We start from the raw sequence: 8,786 nt of genomic DNA on the forward strand, positions 1-8,786 counted from the left end.
ATTCTTCTTCTCCAGACAGCCATTCCCTTTACTCGCCTCATTCCCCAGCTTTTCCATCCTTCCTCTCAGGTGGGTTTGCCTTTACCATGATGACTTTGAGTGGGCTTTATTTTCTTCTCATGCATTTTAGGTCTTGTGTCAACAGCAATATCTCTGGGGGGGCTGCTCTCCCGCTGCCGGGGCTTGTTTGGGAAGTGGGGTGTTCCTCCACACTCAGAGGAACAAATTTGAGCCACATGTTGGGGATCTGTTATGTTTACCTGAGGGGAAGGTGCTGGGGGCCAGGCTGACACTGTGTGGCTGTGGGTCAGGTGGTAAAAGCCCACGAGGGATGGTGCAGTTGTGTTCAGCATCACCGTGCTGGGGCAGCCTGTCCTGGCTGCCACTGGAGGGTGCAGAAGGAGGGGGCTTGAGCCACCCTCTTGCTCCTCAGCCTGCTGATAATACCTACGTCAGGAGCAAGCACGGTGAGAGGAAAATTTTACTGCTAACAAAGAGATATAAACAGAAACGAGATGTCCAGCCATGCTTTTCCCCTCCCTCCCGAGGACACCCCAAGGAGAAGCTGCCAGGCCATGTAGGTAGACCTTGTAATTCAGTGAGTGGGAACAGGGATGAACAGCCCATTCTTTTGTCCCTGTTATTGTGGAAACAGAGGCTAAAAGAGACCCCCTTGGTGAAGAGGGCTGGCTGCCCACTCCACTCCATCCTCAGTCCCAGGTGAGGGCAGCAGCAGCTGCAGACAGCCATGCCCACGGCCAGTCTTGCCAGCTTTGGTCCCTGACATGACTCTTTGCAATGGCCCTTGCAATGGCCACTTTTTTGTCCTTTACTCTCCTGCAGTTTCAGGCTCTGATGCTCCAGCACTGCCGTTCAGCAGGGCAGAGCAGGGGAGGGAGGGAGGAAGAGGTTGGGGGGGTTACTTTACGAAAAAAGAAAAAAAAGAAAAAAAAAGTGAAAAGGGAGTCCTTTGAGGCCTGGGCATGTTGGTGGTTTTGCCACTTCCGTTGCCTGATCCACCTTTTCAGACACGCATGATGAGACTTCTGAGAAACAACCCTGAGCCGGCCCCGAGCGCTCCGGCATCGCCACGCACACGGCGAGCGCAGTGCCAGGCTGGGAAGGGGACCCTGAGGCCAGGCTGCTCCCCAGCACACACTCACGCATGCACACCTACCATCCTTCTTCCACAAAAGAGGCTTCTTTCATTTCCTGCAAGAGGAGGAGGTGGGAGAGAGAGGGAACTCAAAGGCTGCAAATTCCTCAGCTACATATCTCGCCTCCCTCTCCTTTCCTATGCTGCCTGCCTGCTCCACGTTCAGGAGCTGCAGCTCCGTCTTCCCATACAAATAGGCAAGGCTGAACAACTGTGCTTTTAAACCTTGGGAGACATTCTGTTGCTTTGGGGGTTGTTTTTTATCACAGCATTTGTGTGCTTTGCCTGTCAGAGCGACCTCAAGGCTGCTCTAACTCTATCTGGCCAAGTTGCTGTGTAGCTGGTTAGGAGCACAGGCATGCCTTGTGCTGTGGTTTAAGCATTTTTTCCACTTGGGTTGTCTCCTTCTTGCCCCCAGCCAACCCCAGGAAGCTTGTCTTCATGCATATTGACAATTACCCTGTGCTGGTGCAAGGCTTTTCCCAACAGTCAGCTCTATACCTGCCATTTCAAAGGAGTATTGCTGTCAAGCACCTAGCTTGTCACAAAACTCTTGAGCTGGAGACACTAAAGCAGCAGGTGTGTTAGGCTAATCCTCAGCTTTTCTAAGGCAGGGTTACTTTCCCTCATGACAAGCACAGGAGAGGCAGACAGTGTTTCTGTTTCAGTTATTTGGCACTTGCAGGCGCTCCCTTACTTTCCATGAGATAGACTAGATTGCTTCTCTTGTGTCAGGGGCAGAGACATTAAGGATAACGGGTGAGATCTTATTCTCTATAGAGCTACGGCAAAGCAGCTCAGACCAGCCACCCCAGGGCTGCTGTGGCTGTGAGATGGTGTTTCTTAGCCCATGTAGAACATCCTAATGCAGTGTTGTGACTCAGTTAGAGCCACTGCTGACGTAGGAGGGGATCCAGCTGCCTCTTCTGTCTCTTTGCCTGACACTGCAGGCATAAACGAGTGGTATCAATCGGAAACTCCATCAGACCTGAAAGTTTGATTGACTGATTTCAGTGCCTGAAAGTTAAGTAGATTTTGTGCTCATCTAAATAGGGGAAATCTGTGCACTGAGATTTCAGGACCTGGTGGCTGGAGTGCAAAATGCATGGAGAGAAAGTGAGCTTCTGCAGAATGTTTCCCAAGGCATCCAAGGACTCTCTCAAACCCACAAAGCCTGCCTTAAAACCACAGCTGCAACAAAAGAGGAAGAGTCCACAGCAGAACTCAGAGCATATTAAACCTTGCAAAATTGGTCTCTTTCTGTGGTGGGGGGTATGTGTATAAATGCATATGTGCATGTATATGAAGAGAGAGCTGGGTTTGTTCAGCATCAGAGCTAAAAGTGAAAGCAACCTGCAGAAATACTGAGAAGGGGTGGTGATTTCTGGCAGGGCTGGATCGAGTGGAGTGGCCCAAAGTGGTGGCTTTACAAGGAGAATGACCAGTCTTCCCAAGACCTAGTGCATTGGATGTAAAGGACTCTGGCTGGTGTATGAGCCACAGAGGTAAATTCAGCCAGGATGTAAATGGAAGAGTGAAACATCAGAAAGAGAGCAGCAAGGAAGAGGGTGTAGATGAAAAGATGTCCGACTGGTGCAGGGTGCATAGGGCAAAAGGAGTGTAATTTCCAAGTGGTACTAAGGAAGGACATAGGAAAAGAAAGTAAAAAGAGTGTGTTAAAATGTAGCCAGCTGTCTAAAATGGTACCATCTCTGTTCTTGTCAGTTCTGACACCACCGAGTGCAGCCACCCTTCAGTTCTGAGTTGTGCAGACTCCCATGAAGGCAGTGTGCAAGGCTGGCCCCAGTGAGACTACTCAAGGTGGCTGCATTCCTGGGCATTGAGTCAGGAGCTCAGGGTTAACTCTTTCAAGGATGCAAGACCTTTACTGAGCAGGTGTGTGTCCCTCATGGACAGCTTTGGTGGAGCTGGAATGACAATGGCCAAAGGGATCTTGCCAAAAAAAAAAAAAAAAAGGAAATTCACAGAGCCTGTGCTTGGACACAGTGTCTGTAAGAGCTGTTGCTTCATTTGGACAAGCCTCTGGGCCCACAGTGCTGGTGCATTCTGTGCAAACATGCCTATGGTATAGTTTGCAGTCAGAACTGCATATTTTGCCTGCTGTATGTATCCAGCTTCAAGTTTCCATTTTTGGGATGTGACCATGTCCAAGGCCTGCACTAACACAGATTAATGGATTGCCACAACTCTATGTGATGTAGAAAAAATGCTGCCTTCAATAAGCAGGCAGAGATACTTAGGACTCTGGGTTAAGCATGTGTAGAGCCTATTTTAGATCTCAGGTGTCTGTAGCTCCTGCGCAGTGGACTCACCTCCTAGACGACTTTAGAAAGCACAGAAGAAGGAAATACACTGCTGCTATCTCAGTTCTTCTGAGCACAAGGTCAGCAGAAGAAAAGCTACTTCATGCTATGTCTGGACTGCAGGCAGACAGGCTCCACTGGGCAAGCCACAGCCCTGGTTCCCTGACCACCTCATCCATGCCAGAGATGTGGCTGGAGCTCCTTTAGCCCACACACCCAGACTTTCTTCCCAGGAAGTAAGATCAGAGCTGCTGTAACCCTCAAGATGGAAGATCAAAGGACCTTCCAAGGCTGAGACCAGGGGTTACAGTAGTGTTTCCATCTCTGGGATTATCCATGTCTTTCCTTCCACTGGAAGAAAATTAACTTCCACATCCCTCAAAGTCAGCCTGCTATAGAATTGGTGGAGAAAAAGAGTAAAGCAAGAAGATAATGCAGCAGGGGAGCATTTCTTTGCATCTTTCCTGGGTAGAAGCACTGTCCCCGTTCCCATCACTTGCAGGACCAGCTGTGATTTCTGGCAATACCAGACACAGCCATCACTCTCTGGGTTCCTTTCCCTTTCATTGTCCCTCTGGAGAACAGGACTCTTGTTAAAAACCCTGCAAGTATCATTGAGAGCCAGCTCTATTATTCACCAGCCAGTGAAGCAAGACAGGCATACTCTCCCACAACCTAGGGATGCCCCTCTGATCTATTACCAATGGGGCTATCTTTAATGGGATCAGAGCCTGCCCTTTTTCACGTCCCACAGGGACAACACCTGCCCACCAGAGAACAAAGAAGAAACCTGTTGTGATGGGAAAAAAGACAGAGTTCTCCCCAGAGAGGCAGTGAGGCCGTTTGATTGAGAGCATCTTTCTCCCAGCCAGCTGGTTTGCCAGCAAAACAACCAACTAAACTTCATCTTTATGCAGGAGAGAAAATCTGAAGCCAGTGCCATGAGTCCAGTTTTACTCACCTATGTAAACCTTGAGAAATCTGGGGAAATCATTGCAGAAAAAAGACTGTAATGAGTAAGAGGGGAAATATTTATGCCTAAACCCAGTGTTTAAAAGATACTTTTAAAGGGTAATTTCAGTGCAATATTTTAAATGCTGCAGCAAAGAGATCTAACTAGAAGCTTCTTCTCTAACTTGTCTTCCTCAAGACACAACAGTTACCATTGCTGTAGATTTCTCTCTTGCCCAAGTCTTTACAGAGGTGCAGCATCCCAGTCAGGTAGGTCTGATTACAGCTGTGCTTTCTGTATGAATGTCTTCTGGAGACTGTCCCATGTGTGCACATGTGCCCAGGAGTGCCCTTTGTCTGTAACACTCCCAGTCCTGGGGCAAGAAACCTGGACAGGACCAAACAACCCACATTTCCTCGACAGTGGTGCCAAACTCCAAACCAAACTGTGCCTTCTTTTTCTCTGCCCATTTCTCAAATCAGAGACCATAGGCTTGGTTGCTGATGCTTATCCTATGAGCTGCCCAGAGTAAAACTGGTATATGAGCACAGGTACAGGCTCCAAGGGGGCCAGAAGAGTTGCCTATGACCCAGGGGCCCCTTTGTGGTACATGCTTCATTAGCCCTGTCCAGAGATGGAGTGGAAGGACTCAGGCATGCTTGGATATGTTTGTGCATCCTAGTTTCTTTGGCAGTTTTGTGATTCTGGCAGAAGTGTAATTGTGAGCAAAGCTTTATTCCGGCAGAAGTGTAATTGTGAGCAAAGCTTTATTCCAGTGGATGCGTCACGTAGCAAGAAGTTCACCTTCAGTTAGAGAGGATCTTAATATGACCTTCCGTAAAAAAGGGGCATTGTTTTGAGTCATTAAACAGCTGCTGTGTTCCACCCCACTAATGGTTGCAATTCAGGAGTGAATAATATAAGCCTTAGATAAACAGCCGGTAAAATAATTTGGGATCTTTCCTGGCTGGGGGAAGCAGGCAAGTTACTCAACAAAAATAAATTATTATTCTCACTGCCTAGGAAATGAAGTGTTCTCCTTTTCATCACGAAGTGGGCTGTCACACAGAATTTCTTCCCGCCCTTCTGGAAGCAACCCAATGCAGCGCTCTCTTGACATATTCACTTTCATAGGACGCAAGAGACGGTTTTAGTTTGGATTCACTCATCTTCTGTTTTCCCTTCCGACCTTTGTCTCCTTCTCCATCCCATCCCCAATCTTATTTAAAATAGCCCTCCCAAACTGCCCTTCTAGAGACACAAACACCACCTCCTTTCTTGAAGCAGCCGCAACATGAGGGCAAGAGAAGCAAAAGTTTCCCCAAACCACTCCCTCCTGCGGAACGCGGGGTGTCTGTTCAGTACACGCTGTGTCTGCTGGGCTGGGGCAGGACTGGAAAGAGCTGGGCCTTGGGTCTTGGCCTCCATCGGATGAACAATTTCCCGTTGAAGGTTACTCACTTCCTGTTTTCCGTATTTAGACAATCTGGGCCTATGGGGAGCTTTGATTTGTTGTAAACTTCAGCTGGTTTAAACGTTAAGTCGCGGGAGACCGAGGTGAGGGGGAGGAGGGGAAAGGCCTGGAGACAAATTAGGGCTATTTAATACTGCAACCGTGTTCTCTCGCAGTTTTCTAGTGACCATTAGAGCATGTGAAAGGAAGGTCAGGGGCCAACAGCATGGGAGATGGCGAAAGGGCTGCTTCACAATGGGCCGGGGCTGGAGGCGGTGCGTGGGGCTCTCCCTGTGTGTGCACGGACAGCGGTTGGAATCAGCCGGGTGATGCACTCCAATGACTAATCCCTCCAGTGTGTCACTTTTGCCACAAACAGCTGTACAGAGAGGCAAATGGCAGTGCAACAGCTCCACAGCGAAGGCAGGGAGGAGCCTCCAACCCAGAGAGTGCTGTGCCCTTTCCCTGTGCCTATCAGTACACACCACACGCTGACATTTGTTAGAACTTGCCCGAGAGTTTGCTGGGCTGGAGCAAGTCAACACTTGTACATAGCTGATAGGGCAGGTCATGTCTTTTTTATGCCGGTTTTGCAAGGGTAAACTGAGGCACAGAGTGCTATAACTTTGCTTTTTATCAGAAAGTGAGTGTGCGAGGGATTGGGGTGAGTCCTGGCACCTATCAGGCAGTGGTCTGTCTCCAGAGATGTGCTTTTTCATGAAGAACTTCCCTGTGGTGGAGGGAGTTATGCTTGGAAAGAGAAAAATAGTGTGCAGTCCAGAGTGCCCGTGGGCTCAAAGGTTATGTGAATGATTTTGGTCTGTTCCTTTTTGTTCATCTAGTTCTATTCTAACAGATTAACTCTCAAAATGGGTATTTCTACTTCCAAATTTTACAAGGATGAACAAAAAAGAAAAGAAAAAATAATGGATGGGCTGAAATACAGCAGGAGACAGTAAATTAATCTGAATTTTACAGCAAAATCCAGTAGGGATTTTTCAGGGGTGCCTTGAAATCACTCTAGCAGTATAACCTGCTACCAGAATGCCAATGTGGACAGGTGGGAGTGAATTAAAGAACCAGAGATAAAAAAATCAGAACGAAAATAGGTTAAAAAATGTCCCAGGTAAAGAAATCTGCTATGTACTCTCTGCCTGACAGAGAGCAGGCAGAAGCTGAATCAAGAGCCAGAGCAAAATAAAAGCACTGGGGAAGACTCTGGTGAAGGACTGAAATGTTTAGGAGAAACAAGGGTCCATGTTCACTCTCTGGCATTGATAGGCCCAACTCCATATGATTACACAGACTCTTGACCCTCTGAAGCAGAGTCAACTTTCCTCCAAATAACCCCCTGCAACCCAGAGTGCAGAACCACCGAGAGAGGTGCATGGGAGCAGGATACAGGCAGGTAGCTGTTCTCTGCTTGGCATTGCTGTGTAGGCTGGGTTAACATTATACTTCCCTGATTCAGTTTTTATAGACCAAACAGTAGCAGTTCCGTCCCTGTGGCATGCTGAAGCCTTTCTCTGAAGGAGGGTTTAGTTCTGCCTTGTCATTCAACCTGCTGGATGTTTTCTCTGCTGTATCTCTCACCCTGCAGTTGCACTTTGTTCAGCCGAGTTTTCCATACTCAGAAATGCAACTTAGTTCTTACTGCAAACACTGGGCAGTTCTGCAGTCTCTCCAGTAAGTTTCCTCTGAGAGGGCCCTCGACCTCCCAGCAGCACTTTGGTGCAATTTGAGCCCTGGATTTAGGAGGAGCTCTGGATCTGACAGGGATGCATCTGACTGAATCGGGATTGACTGCAAAGCTGGCACTGTGGGGAATTGCACCCAAAGCTGTTCAAGCAAATGGTGTCTCTGAATTGGCACCATTCGTCTGCCCTGATGCTGAGGTTTGATCTGTTAGATCCAGAGCAGCCTGGTTTTCAGTCATATAACCATGCTTAAAGAACAGTCACTTAATCTCACTTAGAAATGTTTACTTGCAAGGACCAGATGGCCCAGGGAGTTGGGCTAAACAAAGCATTTTACTTCTAGGTCATGCATTCTAATCCAGTCCAGGTTGGTGATAAATGAACATACTCACCTGATAGCCACTTTTGGCTTCATTTTTGGTTGTTTTTCAGGCTAATTTCCAAAGGGAGATGTCACACCACAAAATCTCCCTCTATGCCCTGCCACAGTTGGTACTGATTTGACTGTCTCTGCGGAGAAGCCAAGGATCAAATGCTCCGTGGCGCCAGACTGTTTTCTTTTGCAGCCTGCAGGTAAGGGGAAGTTGTCCTGTGTCTGGCTGTGTCACGCCTGCTCTGCGGATGGGCAGGATTTCAGTTTGCAAATCTACCGGCCCAACCCCTTCCACCAGCGTGAAATTAATTGTAAGAAAATAGAAAAATGTTTAATTGCAGCTGACATATAGGCATTCTCTGCTATGAACTTTACACGCAATCACAGATAACAGCATCAAAATTAATGCCTGCTTCCCACTTGTCCTGCTGTAAGCAATAAACGTTTGGCAAGTCAGTAAATAACAAAATTCTCATGTGGCCATCTACAGGTCACCAGGATACTTAAGAAGTTTGCGTTAATTATACCATGTTTGCCATCAAAGAGGGGATATTAACCCTTTCGAGCTGTTGCAGGAAAGTAGTGGAGTTGTTTGAAAGTAAGTAAATGAAATCATGTCAAATAAAGTGCAACCCTTGCAAAATAATAATAATAAAAAAGGGATTTTTGAGGCAAAAGCCTCACTAGACATCATGGAAAATACAACACCTTTTCAGCTTTCCTTTTATTTATTTTGTATTTTGACATCAAACACTCCCTGTAACCTAATCTTCTTGGCTTTTGATGTGGCCGTGGAGACATGACAATTAAGCACGGCTTAAAACAATAATC

The sequence above is a fragment of the Manacus candei genome, unplaced genomic scaffold (assembly GCF_025592945.1).
Source record: "Manacus candei isolate 608988 ecotype Guabito, Panama unplaced genomic scaffold, ASM2559294v1 h1tg000025l, whole genome shotgun sequence".
NCBI classification, from domain to species: Eukaryota; Metazoa; Chordata; class Aves; order Passeriformes; family Pipridae; genus Manacus; species Manacus candei.